The sequence below is a fragment of the Nasonia vitripennis genome, assembly GCF_009193385.2.
Source record: "Nasonia vitripennis strain AsymCx chromosome 1 unlocalized genomic scaffold, Nvit_psr_1.1 chr1_random0009, whole genome shotgun sequence".
Taxonomy (NCBI): Eukaryota; Metazoa; Arthropoda; class Insecta; order Hymenoptera; family Pteromalidae; genus Nasonia; species Nasonia vitripennis.
Window position 1 is genome coordinate 1,794,255 of NW_022279596.1, and position 13,203 is coordinate 1,807,457.

General features: G+C 33.8%; 2 protein-coding genes across 21 annotated transcripts in view; one reads left to right on the plus strand and one right to left on the minus strand.

Annotated features, from left to right (window-relative positions):
• Positions 1-13,203, minus strand: part of LOC100116395 (high affinity cGMP-specific 3',5'-cyclic phosphodiesterase 9A) — an 815,596-nt gene that overhangs the window by 201,259 nt on the left and 601,134 nt on the right. The window lies entirely within an intron of this gene.
• LOC107982128 (probable serine/threonine-protein kinase tsuA) overlaps positions 1-13,203 on the plus strand; it is a 183,762-nt gene that overhangs the window by 440 nt on the left and 170,119 nt on the right. Inside the window, exons 2-3 of one of the 5 annotated variants that reach the window (XM_032601374.1) lie at positions 102-337; positions 419-837. The exons of 3 other annotated variants lie outside the window; for them this stretch is intronic. The gene's annotated coding sequence lies outside the window, so the exon portion shown is untranslated. The remainder of the gene's footprint in view (positions 1-101; positions 338-418; positions 838-13,203) is intronic. One more of the 5 variants, XM_032601375.1, reaches the window with a different exon arrangement.

Below are 13,203 nucleotides of genomic sequence, written 5' to 3' on the forward strand. Positions count from 1 at the left end.
TATGTGTATGACGTGCAGTGCTAAATTTAAGCTACTAACACTGGCCAGAGGAATGAGCTTTTGTGCTAAGCTCCATGTGTCAATTTTACTTGTGCTTACAGAGGAATAGCTGTGGTGAAGCTCTGGCACAGTAAATGCGACTTATCAGAATAACACAACTAACGACTGCCCCCGTAAGCTGGAAAGGTTGAGCTGCAGTCTTAGGACTACTAAGTGCATTTTACAATATCGGGTTACGTCCGTATTGTACTTGCGGCTAGGGCGCATCGCGTTTCTATTGCATGAATCGATCACACAATATTTTTAGAAAATTGCACATACCTAACTCGAACACTTAGTAAGTGAACTGTTCTGTTTCATATCTCTAGACCGTGTCGGAATAATTATTTAAGTGTTGTTTTTTCTTGTTATTTTCTAGTTTTTTTCAAACAGTCGACTAGGGTCTCCTGTGAACTATGGGTAGTTCAACTGCTGCTGATGAATAATTAATAAGATAAATAACACCGGCGTACAAAATAAAAAAAGTTGTCTGCGCGAGAAATCAGACCTATCTATCTTTATGTTTTACGGGTCGCTGAATTCGAATATAAGGTCAGTTAGGCCCCATCACGTCAGGGTCAAGGTCAGTTCGAGGTCAAATTGGGAAGTAACGGTTAAAAAAATTAAAATGCCATATATTTATGTTTATTTGGTTGCTGAATCCAAATCCGAAATCAGCTTGGCCCCATCTCGTCAGGTTCAAGGTCAGTTCAAGGTCAAACTGAGAAGAAATGGAAAGTTACACTTACAATTAGACAATACCATGAACAAAATGTAAGAGGCATGGCAAGTTACGTTGTAAGTAACTTAAAAGTTGTTTGTAATTGATCAATATATTACTTAAGTTTAAATTACCAATCATTTGACTGAGCCCTTGATTAAACATAATGATTTTTTGTTAGTCGTCTCATAAATAAAATAATATGATTGTAAACTTGCCTTTTTTAATTAATCTCAGTTGTTTTTTAATCTGTAATTTCACAGTAAAAATAATTATTGACATTCATGATGATACGCAAATCATCAAACGCGCCAAACCTTTTTACTATGATTTTTTTTAGAGATAGAAAAATCACTATAATTTATACTATATTTTAAAACACAAAAAATACGTATGTTTACTTGATATTAATTTTTTTTATTATGTAATAAAATTGTTTTCCTTATTTTATCAAATAACAACAGATAGTCAATACACATAAATGATATATTACTAAGATTCATATATTATCTGCAAATTATCATTATTAGGACAAGTAAAAATAGCTCAGTGATTAAGAAAATAGATTGTGAAGTTGAAAACCAGGGTTCAAGTCTCGGTTAGGGCAAAGTTTCTTTTACTATTTTGCGGTCAATTTGTTCGAATTAGCATAAAAAAAAAATATTTTTCATAATTGTTTAGTAAAAACAAAATAATGTATTTCAATTAAAACAAATACTTCAATTTTATGAGTGATTTCTGACGTGATTTTTAACGTGAGAAATCACGCCAAATAGTCAAGTGATAAATCACGCGATGAATCACATGAGAATTCAAGTGATTTGTCGCCTGATTTATCGTGTGATTTTTCTCGCCAGGGACGGTTTTGGACACAGTATCGCACACAGTATCGCGCACAGTATCGTACAAAGTATCGGACACAGTATCGGATACGGTATCGGTCACAGTATCGCCCAAAGTATCGATATTTGTAGATGTATTCCTGAAACCTGTGACAGAAGAACCGACGAGCACTTCAGTTGTTGTTGCTGAAACACGGAGCCGACTTGCAAGCTCTTTTTTTCACAAGCTTTTTTTCATTAAGAATTTATTTATTCTACAAACATGACGTTTATACACATACGTTTTGCGATACTGCGCGCGATACTGTGTGTGATATCTTATGCCAACTATTTAAATATCGCAGAGAATCACTATAAATATAGCACACAGTATCGGACACAGTATCGTACGAGATATCGCACACAGTATCGCAAACAGTATCGCAAACAGTATCAGACACATGTTGGTATCGGTAGTCATGTAATTTACTAGGTTATACGTGTCAAATTTGAATGTAAAACAACTTATTAGCCATTATATCATGTTTGTTTTCTACATAACTTCTAGTAGAAGATCAGGCCCATCTTAAAACTTTACAGCTACTTTTTTACTATAAAAAGGTATCCTTTTACTGTATTGAGGTTGTCGGAGTCCCTATCAAACATTTAGATTTTCATATTTTAAAATGCAAATAAGGTAGCCTTAACATACATATAGGGCTTTAAAAGTATTTTTATTGAGAAAATTTCACAAAAAAAGTATCAGGATAGTTTTAGTTAAAAATGTATCCCTTATAAGCTACAAAACTTGAAATATATATATTGCGAGGACTGTGTTACGTCCGATGCTCGGCGCACTATAAAATATTCCTCCGTTTTGAGTCAGCTTCCGCTGAACTCGGGATGAAGATGTTCCCTGATTTTATCCTGATTAACGCGTATTTCAACTAAACTTTATATCCCAACCCTCACAAACGAACAAGTTTGATTGAACTGTAGGTCAAAAGGCCTCCGACATGCGAAGTCCAGTCAACCCTCCAGTCAATCACACAAGTTCACCCTAAATTTTGTATATGAGCGGCAGCGTTCAAAAACCTACTCACATACAATTTTCCACCCTTGTAAATTATAATTTCATTTATTAATATTTTACTTTACTTTTTTTCTGTTGAAGTGAAATCAAAGTTTACTGGATAGTAAACTTCTTCCTTCTTGTGTAGTTTGTAGAATTTATAGTTATTTAAATATACTCGAAAAATTAAATTTCTAAACTTCACTTTATTTAATTTGAAATACTAAATTTATTTGAAAAACTTAAAGTTATTTTACAAAAAAAAAGAAATCACGCTTTAGCCACCACGGCTTAAAAGGTAGAACAACTTAATATGAAATACAGGAGCAGCCACCTCGACTGGTCTCCTTACAGACACTGAGCTTTCCTCCGCACGCTTTTCCTCATTTCACCCTCGCGTCCTTTTCCCTTTCCTACCCGATTTTTCCAACAGGCCCATCCCTTTGGGTCTGCGTCAGCGCCCTCTATATCGGTCAACGACCTATAGCATCGCGTCCTTCCGCTTGGTTCCCGCCTCTTCCGGTCCTCTTCCGCACCCTTTGTCCCTCCCACACTACTCTTAGCCTTGCCGATTTTTCGTTAGATGGCCCTCTCTGTACCGTTTTCAATTTTTCTACGCGTTATTTATAATATGTTTGTAAAATTTATATTTTGTAATAATAGTATCATTATAATATTCTGCCTGCTATTTTTAACTAATTTTGTATAACATTCATTTTTTAATTGAAATCAAATCGTGAAATCTGCACGGATAAATAATCATTTTACGCCGTGGTCGCCAACTTTTTATCTAACATAATAAATCTATGTAACTATTAAACTAAAAACTAATCATAAAATTTGTACGAGTATTATTTTAAGTTTTACTCCGCGAACACGTGCTCTTACTCTTGAACTAAATAAAATATGCACAGCTGTAGCTTAGTATTTTCAGCTGTCCATACTTTACATGAATTTAAATCTTCTACATTCTTTAATATAAATATTCTACTTCAAAAATAAAAATTTTATCCACGGCTTCGTGTTCTACGGCGTAACATACGCATAGTAAACAAAATTTCTCCAGACATTTCTGGGTTTTTCCCAGCTGTGCACAAATTTTATGGTAGGGCCGCTGCCCGCCGCACCGATCCCAATCGCTATGCCCACGCTCGCTCTTAATGGCCTCGGACTGTCTAACTGCGCTGTCCGGACGCTCGCTTATCTACGGTAAACACAAACACATTTTTTTTTTGAAATGCGCGCAGCTGCGCACACTTTATTTTATTTAATATTTTTTTGTTTTTTAAAATTAGGCTATGACGTAACAACTGTGGATTCGGATTGATTATGTGAAAGGAGACTTGTGTAGCAATTGTGTAGGTAAATGTCTTCGAACGCAATAACACCAATATAATAGTAGAAGTAAAAAATATATCATTAATTAATATAGTAGAATGTTGAATTCAGAAGAATATCTCTGAATCGCATCGACAGTTTCTCGGAGACCTTGAGTTATGATTAAACTTAAGAATACACTTTTTGAAATAATGATCAAATATATTCACTACGAACAAATTGAAATATGCTTCTTGAATCTATGCAAGTAATTAATAGTATGCTCAAAAGAAAGTAAATTATACTATGAAGTGAATTGAAATAGTTTCGATTACACCGGCACACAAAATAAACAAAGTTGTCTGCGCGAGAAATCAGACCTATCTATCTTTATGTTTTTCGGGTTGCTGAATTCGAATATAAGGTCAGTTAGGCCCCATCACGTCAGGGTCAAGGTCAGTTGGAGGTCAAATTAAGAAGAAAAGGTTTAAAAAAATTAAAATGCCATATGTTTATGTTTATTTGGTTGCTGAATCCAAATCCGAAATCAGCTTGGCCCCATCTCGTCAGGTTCAAGGTCAGTTCGAGGTCAAATTGGGAAGTAACGGTTAAAAAAATTAAAATGCTATATATTCATGATTTTTTGGTCGCTGAATCCAAATCTGGAATCAGTTTGGCCCCATCCCGTCAGGGTCAAGGTCAGTTCAAGGTCAAACTGAGAAGAAACAGTTTAAACCAATCAAAATGTCATATCAAAACTTTCCAAAAATGAAAAAGATACCGAAAAATTATAAAAAATCTTATTTAATCACATAATATCTTCCTTCTGTACAGAGAAAAGTTGCTTTCGTTTATATTTTTTTCTTATTTTGCTTTTTTTCCACTAGTTTAGTAACTCTCGATGTCTTTCTTTACTCCTTTTTTCTCTTGTAACGAACTCTTTTTACTTCCAATGACCTATGCAATGGGTTATTTGTTTTAATGTCTCTCTTCAGTGTCCAGCAAAAATCTGCCATCATGTTGACATTCCATCTTCCTTGGTATCGATTCTCCATTACACTTATATCTTGATGAAATCGTTCTCCCTGTTCTTCACTGACATCTCCTAGATTAAGAGTGAAGTAATCAAGATGGGAATGTAAGAAATGCACTTTATAACTCATCAAGCAACCCAAATTTTTGAAATTCTCCAACATTTGTTCAACTAGTTCCTGATAGTTCTCACTCTTTTTATTTCCTAAAAAGTTCTCACGAACAGTTTTAAAACTTTGCCATGCAGCTTTTTCTGTGTCGTTTATTTTTGTGATAAATGTTTCGTCTTCAAATAGAGTACGAATTTGAGGACCATCAAAAATACCTTCTTTTAATTTAGCTTCACTTATTGCGGGAAACTTTTCTCCCAAATCCTAGAAACAATCGCCATCTTTATCCAGAGCTTTGACGAACTGCTTCATGAGGCCAAGTCTGATATGAAGTGGTGGTAGCAGATAGTTTGATGGGTCAATCAATGGCGTACGTATAATGTTCCTCGATCCTGGTTCAAAATGTGTTCTAGTTGGCCATACTTTCTCAACGTAGTGATTTGCCCTGTCTCTACTATTCCATAAACACAAGAAGCAGGGATTTTTAGTAAAACCTGATTGTTGTCCTAAGATCATGGCTGCAATTTTAAGATCACCACAAATTTTCAATCAAGTAGCCAATCAAAATGTAAACTGGGTGCCACAAAAAGTTTGCAGTAGATGTTATACGATGGTAACACGCTGGGAAAGAGATAAAACAGAAAGAAACTTGAAATTTACAAAACCAATGATATTGTATTCTCCAACGTGTCAAAATGACTGCTATTTTTGTATTACTAATACCAAAGGTTTTAACACGGCTACTAAATCTAAAATTGTATACGCAGACGTTTCTTCAGTAGTGAAACATGTGAGAATAGAAGTCAGGGATGAAACTGTTAGTATCGAACCAAGTTGATGAGTCCTGTGACGAAGAAGGTTCTGAGGTTGAAGAAGAATCTGATGAAGAATCCTCAAACGAAGAATACCTGCCAGCTAGTACAAGAAAAGCTCCAGAAACCTTTAACCAAGAAGAGTTAAGTGATCTTATTCGAAATTTAGGATTACCTAAAGATGGAGGAGAATATCTAGCGTCAGTTCTTAAAACGAAAAATCTGTTAGCAAAAGGAACAACGGCCTCTTCTTATCGAGATAGAGAAAAAGAATTTAGGAATTTTTTTACGAACGATGAAGAGAATTCGTTGGTATATTGTATAGATGTTAAAGGTTTAGTCGATGCAATAAAACCGAATACGTATAAAGATGAGGAATGGAGACTTTTTATTGATTCGTCAAAACGAAGTCTGAAAGCTGTTCTGCTTCATAACGGAAACAGGTTTGCATCCATTCCCATAGCTCACTCGACTAAGCTGAAAGAGACTTATGAAAATTTAGAAATTGTATTGGAAAAAATAAAGTACTTGGAACATCAATGGAAAATTTGTGGTGATCTTAAAATTGCAGCCATGATCTTAGGACAACAATCAGGTTTTACTAAAAATCCCTGCTTCTTGTATTTATGGAATAGTAGAGACAGGGTAAATCACTACGTTGAGAAAGTATGGCCAACTAGAACACATTTTGAACCAGGATCGAGGAACATTATACGTACGCCATTGATTGACCCATCAAACTATCTGCTACCACCACTTCATATCAGACTTGGCCTCATGAAGCAGTTCGTCAAAGCTCTGGATAAAGATGGCGATTGTTTCTAGGATCTGGGAGAAAAGTGTCCCGCAATAAGTGAAGCTAAATTAAAAGAAGGTATTTTTGATGGTCCTCAAATTCGTACTCTATTTGAAGACGAAACATTTATCACAAAAATAAACGACACAGAAAAAGCTGCATGGCAAAGTTTTAAAACTGTTCGTGAGAACTTTTTAGGAAATAAAAAGAGTGAGAACTATCAGGAACTAGTTGAACAAATGTTGGAGAATTTCAAAAATTTGGGTTGCTTGATGAGTTATAAAGTGCATTTCTTACATTCCCATCTTGATTACTTCACTCTTAATCTAGGAGATGTCAGTGAAGAACAGGGAGAACGATTTCATCAAGATATAAGTATAATGGAGAATCGATACCAAGGAAGATGGAATGTCAACATGATGGCAGATTTTTGCTGGACACTGAAGAGAGACATTAAAACAAATAACAAAAAGAGAAAAAGAAACCCATTGCATAGGTCATTGGAAGTAAAAAGAGTTCGTTACAAGAGAAAAAAGGAGTAAAGAAAGACATCGAGAGTTACTAAACTAGTGGAAAAAAAGCAAAATAAGAAAAAAATATAAACGAAAGCAACTTTTCTCTGTACAGAAGGAAGATATTATGTGATTAAATAAGATTTTTTATAATTTTTCGGTATCTTTTTCATTTTTGGAAAGTTTTGATATGACATTTTGATTGGTTTAAACTGTTTCTTCTCAGTTTGACCTTGAACTGACCTTGACCCTGACGGGATGGGGCCAAACTGATTCCGGATTTGGATTCAGCGTCCAAAAAATCATGAATATATAGCATTTTAATTTTTTTAACCGTTACTTCCCAATTTGACCTCGAACTGACCTTGAACCTGACGTGATCGGGTAAAACTGACCCCAGATTCAGATTCAGCGACCAAAAAAACATAAATGTATCGCATTATTATTTCTTTTAATCATTTCTTCTCAGTTTGACCTTCAACTGACCTTGAACCTGACGAGATGGGGCCAAGCTGATTTCGGATTTGGATTCAGCAACCAAATAAACATAAACATATGGCATTTTAATTTTTTTAAACCTTTTCTTCTTAATTTGACCTCCAACTGACCTTGACCTTGACGTGATGGGGCCTAACTGACCTTATATTCGAATTCAGCAACCCGAAAAACATAAAGATAGATAGGTCTGATTTCTCGCGCAGACAACTTTGTTTATTTTGTGTGCCGGTGTAATCGAAACTATTTCAATTCACTTCATAGTATAATTTACTTTCTTTTGAGCATACTATTAATTACTTGCATAGATTCAAGAAGCATATTTCAATTTGTTCGTAGTGAATATATTTGATCATTATTTCAAAAAGTGTATTCTTAAGTTTAATCATAACTCAAGGTCTCCGAGAAACTGTCGATGCGATTCAGAGATATTCTTCTGAATTCAACATTCTACTATATTAATTAATAATATATTTTTTACTTCTACTATTATATTGGTGTTATTGCGTTCGAAGACATTTACCTACACAATTGCTACACAAGTCTCCTTTCACATAATCAATCCGAATCCACAGTCCTCGCAATATATATATTTCAAGTTTTGTAGCTTATAAGGGATACATTTTTAACTAAAACTATCCTGATACTTTTTTGTGAAATTTTCTCAATAAAAATACTTTTAAAGCCCTATATGTATGTTAAGGCTACCTTATTTGCATTTTAAAATATGAAAATCTAAATGTTTGATAGGGACTTCGACAACCTCAATACAGTAATAGGATACCTTTTTATAGTAAAAAAGTAGCTGTAAAGTTTTAAGATGGGCCTGACCTTCTACTAGAAGTTATGTAGAAAACAAACATGATATAATGGCTAATAAGTTGTTTTACATTCAAATTTGACACGTATAACCTAGTACATTACATGACTACCGATACCAACATGTGTCTGATACTGTTTGCGATACTGTGTGCGATATCTCGTACGATACTGTGTCCGATACTGTGTGCTATATTTATAGTGATTCTCTGCGATATTTAAATAGTTGGCATAAGATATCACACACAGTATCGCAAAACGTATGTGTATAAACGTCATGTTTGTAGAATAAATAAATTCTTAATGAAAAAAAGCTTGTGAAAAAAAGAGCTTGCAAGTCGGCTCCGTGTTTCAGCAACAACAACTGAAGTGCTCGTCGGTTCTCCTGTCACAGGTTTCAGGAATACATCTACAAATATCGATACTTTGGGCGATACTGTGACCGATACCGTATCCGATACTGTGTCCGATACTTTGTACGATACTGTGCGCGATACTGTGTGCGATACTGTGTCCAAAACCGTCCCTGGCGAGAAAAATCACACGATAAATCAGGCGACAAATCACTTGAATTCTCATGTGATTCATCGCGTGATTTATCACTTGACTATTTGGCGTGATTTCTCACGTTAAAAATCACGTCAGAAATCACTCATAAAATTGAAGTATTTGTTTTAATTAAAATACATTATTTTGTTTTTACTAAACAATTATGAAAAATATTTTTTTTTTATGCTAATTCGAACAAATTGACCGCAAAATAGTAAAAGAAACTTTGCCCTAACCGAGACTTGAACCCTGGTTTTCAACTTCACAATCTATTATCTTAATCACTGAGCCATTTTTACTTGTCCTAATAATGATTTGCAGATAATATATGAATCTTAGTAATATATCATTTACGTGTATTGACTATCTGTTGTTATTTGATAAAATAAGGAAAACAATTTTATTACATAATAAAAAAAATTAATTTATCAAGTAAACATACGTATTTTTTACATTGTATTGTGTTTTAAAATATAGTATAAATTATAGTGATTTTTCTATCTCTAAAAAAAATCATAGTAAAAAGGTTTGGCGCGTTTGATGATTTGCGTATCATCATGAATGTCAATAATTATTTTTACTGTGAAATTACAGATTAAAAAACAACTGAGATTAATTAAAAAAGGCAAGTTTACAATCATATTATTTTATTTATGAGACGACTAACAAAAAATCATGTTTAATCAAGGGCTCAGTCAAATGATTGGTAATTTAAACTTAAGTAATATATTGATCAATTACAAACAACTTTTAAGTTACTTACAACGTAACTTGCCATGCCTCTTACATTTTGTTCATGGTATTGTCTAATTGTAAGTGTAACGTTCCGCATATTTGATTTGTGTACATAAACTTATAAAATTGTTATTTTAATAAAATTAAATATTTTAAATGTAAATGTTTGTACCATGAACAAAATGTAAGGGGCAAGTTACGTAGTAAGTATTTTGAGAGTTGCCTGTAATTGATCAATATATTACTTAAGTTTAAATTACCAATCATTTGACTGAGCCCTTTATTAAACACAATGATTTTTTGTTAGTCGTCTTATAAATAAAATAATATGATTGTAAACCTAACTTTTTTAAATTGATCTCAGTTGTTTTTTAATCTGTAATTTCACAGTAAAAATAATTATTGACATTCATGATGATACGCAAAACATCAAACGCGCCTAACCTTTTTACTTGGGTTAAGTTTTTTTTTTACAGAATTCATGTCTTTTTGAAAGAACTTATTGAAGTATGTACAGTCGCTGGACAAAATAACTTTGAATATTTGGAACGTCAGCCATGACACTTCCCATGTATTTCTTATGGGAGGTGTCATGGCTGGCGTTCCAAATCCTGTTCCAAGTATTTAAAGTTATTTTGTCCGATGACTGTACCTTCAATTTGTTCTAAAAATAAAATACATGATAATGGGGTACGGGTAGTGCACGCTGTAATTTTTATTACGGGAATATCGATATCTCTCGTGTATGGTATCCAAGTACATGAGGTCGCTGATGACAGGGTCTTGTTGATGCGCTCCGTAGCTTTTGATATCTAAAATCAGTTTTTACACTTAGACAATGAAAGCTAAGGAACGCACTCCTCGATCGCGTTATTGTCAACTGCATGTACCTGGACAGTAAACATAACTGATTTAAACATTTTTGCGACAAGAAGTACAGTGCGTACTGACTCTGTTATCGGTCACCTTAGACATTCATGGCATTTATGGCCGATATTAATATGTGGATACAAAAATCTACAGCGCACAATATATATTGACTGCCTTGTCATCAAAGACCCTTGACACCTAGACATCGAGCGTGACCGGTTACCGCGAAACGATATTTGCATGTATGCACAAAAAGTCACGAAATCCACTTCCTGGGCCCCGTTATTAGTGACCCCGAATACTGAGTTTCATTGCGAATCTTTTCATTAGACTAGCTTTTACTTTGTTTATTTTAATTTTATCTTAGCAACAAATAAGGAGATCATCTACAGACTAGTATATATATATATATATATTGGATACGGCGCCCTCGATTACCACTCGTGCTCAAACATCATCCTCGCTTGGAAAAGCCCATTTTCGCCCCTTCTTGTACAATGTACTATTGCACTTATATCCTTGTATACTCGATTTTTCAGTACAATAATTTTCTTGATTTCTTTCAAAAATATTTTTTTAATCTTATTTCTTATTTTCTTCGTTAATTCAATATCTGTAGCATCTAATTCATTCTCTTGTTTTACTATATGTTTAAGCCACGAAAACATGTGCTTAACCTTCTAAATTTGACACGTGCTCTATACTTGCACGTCACCGCGTTTTTCACTTGCCGACTTTAATTCATTGACATCGCACTTTAATATTTATTAATTTTCCAAAATCTTCTTATTGTTTAATACCTGAGAACTTTATCTTCGTCACTGAGCATATATTTTTTGACTTTAACCCATTCTGAACTGGTTAATCTTTACAAGAAATTTGTCTTTTGTCGACAGACGTTTCGATACAAAAATTCGAATTCTAATGCTTCACAATCATATAATTTTTATCGAGAAATTTTCTCCTTTAATTTCACTGCTCAATTTTTCACTATGCGATTCACTTTGTTAACAATAACCGTTAACTTCTTTTCCACGTGGCTTTTCTTCTAACCTCACTTTTTAACCCCCCTTCATTTGTACATCTCCCCGAAGGTAAAAAATGTAAAAAATGAAAATAAAAGTTTCCAATGCTCTGCTACCATGTTGGAAGGTTGGATCAATAAGTGGACACTTGGGTTGATAATTAATAATTATATATTGTAGTCGGCAATAGTCTGACGAGAAACACGTATGATGTTCCGGACGTAACCGGGGGCTACTAAGGATAATATATAGCAAGTGCGGCGTATTTATTCTTTATTAATAATATATTCTACCTATTTAGGATTAAGATTACCTATTAAGAGACCTCTCTGTACTGTCTTATCGCAGGCGAATGCGGGAATGTGTATAAGCGTGCATGTGCGATTCAATGCGGGGGTATGCATGAGTGTGTGTGTGCGGTTGTTTTACAAGCCACGTAGAGAGGCCAGCCTCTCTGTACTGGCTTATCACGAGCGAATGCGTGGCTGTGCGTGGTGTGTATGAGTGCTTCTGTTTGCGAGCCGTGAGCGAACCATGAGCAAATGTGTGGCTGTGCGTGGGTGTGTGTATTATTTGAGCTTTTTTGCATGCCAGGAAGAGAGGCCGGCCTGTAAGCATGAGCGTGTGTATTTAAGCGAACGTGTGGCTGTGCATGGGCGCGTGTATATGTGATCCTTTTCTTAGCAAGGCAAGAGGAGAGGCTGGCCTGTGTGCATGAGCGTGTGTATACCCTAACAGCACAAAAATATGTGAAAAATATTTTTAAACTATTTTACATCACGAATAAAATGTTTCTGCGATCATTTCAAGCATATTTTTAAAATATTGTTACAATCTTATTTGTCCTAGGGTAAAAATATTTCTAAAACATATTGCAAAAAAATATTTTAATATCGTTTTAAAACATTTTTAAAACATTTTTAACATATTTCAAAATATTTTTAAAAGATTACAAAAATATTTCGTTGATAATTTGCTGCCAAACTTCAGAGAAACATTTGGAAATATTCACTAAATCTATTAAAATATTTTAAAATATTTATCAAATATCGTATAATTATTTTTAGTTCCTTAAGTAACGAAGAAATATTCATAAATTATTCTAAAAATATTGATACACAATATTTTAATAAAATATTTTTTAAATATGTACAGAAAAAATTCATGTCAATTTTATTTTTGCAAGGTTTTATAAACATTTTATTTATGTTTTTGGGACATGCAAGTCTCTGTAATTTATATTTTATTTATATATTATGAATATTATATTTTGAAATATTCTATGGACATATATTTGAAAGAATTCAAGAAAAAAACCTTGACGTGACATAGATTTGAACCGGCGATTTTCTGCGTGACAGTCTGGCACTCTACTCGTTACGCTATGGAAGATCTTATAAATCACTTTAAAAAATGTTACTCATATAACACTGCGATAATTTCGCAATTGTATACTTAATATGTTGTTTTGTAAATTA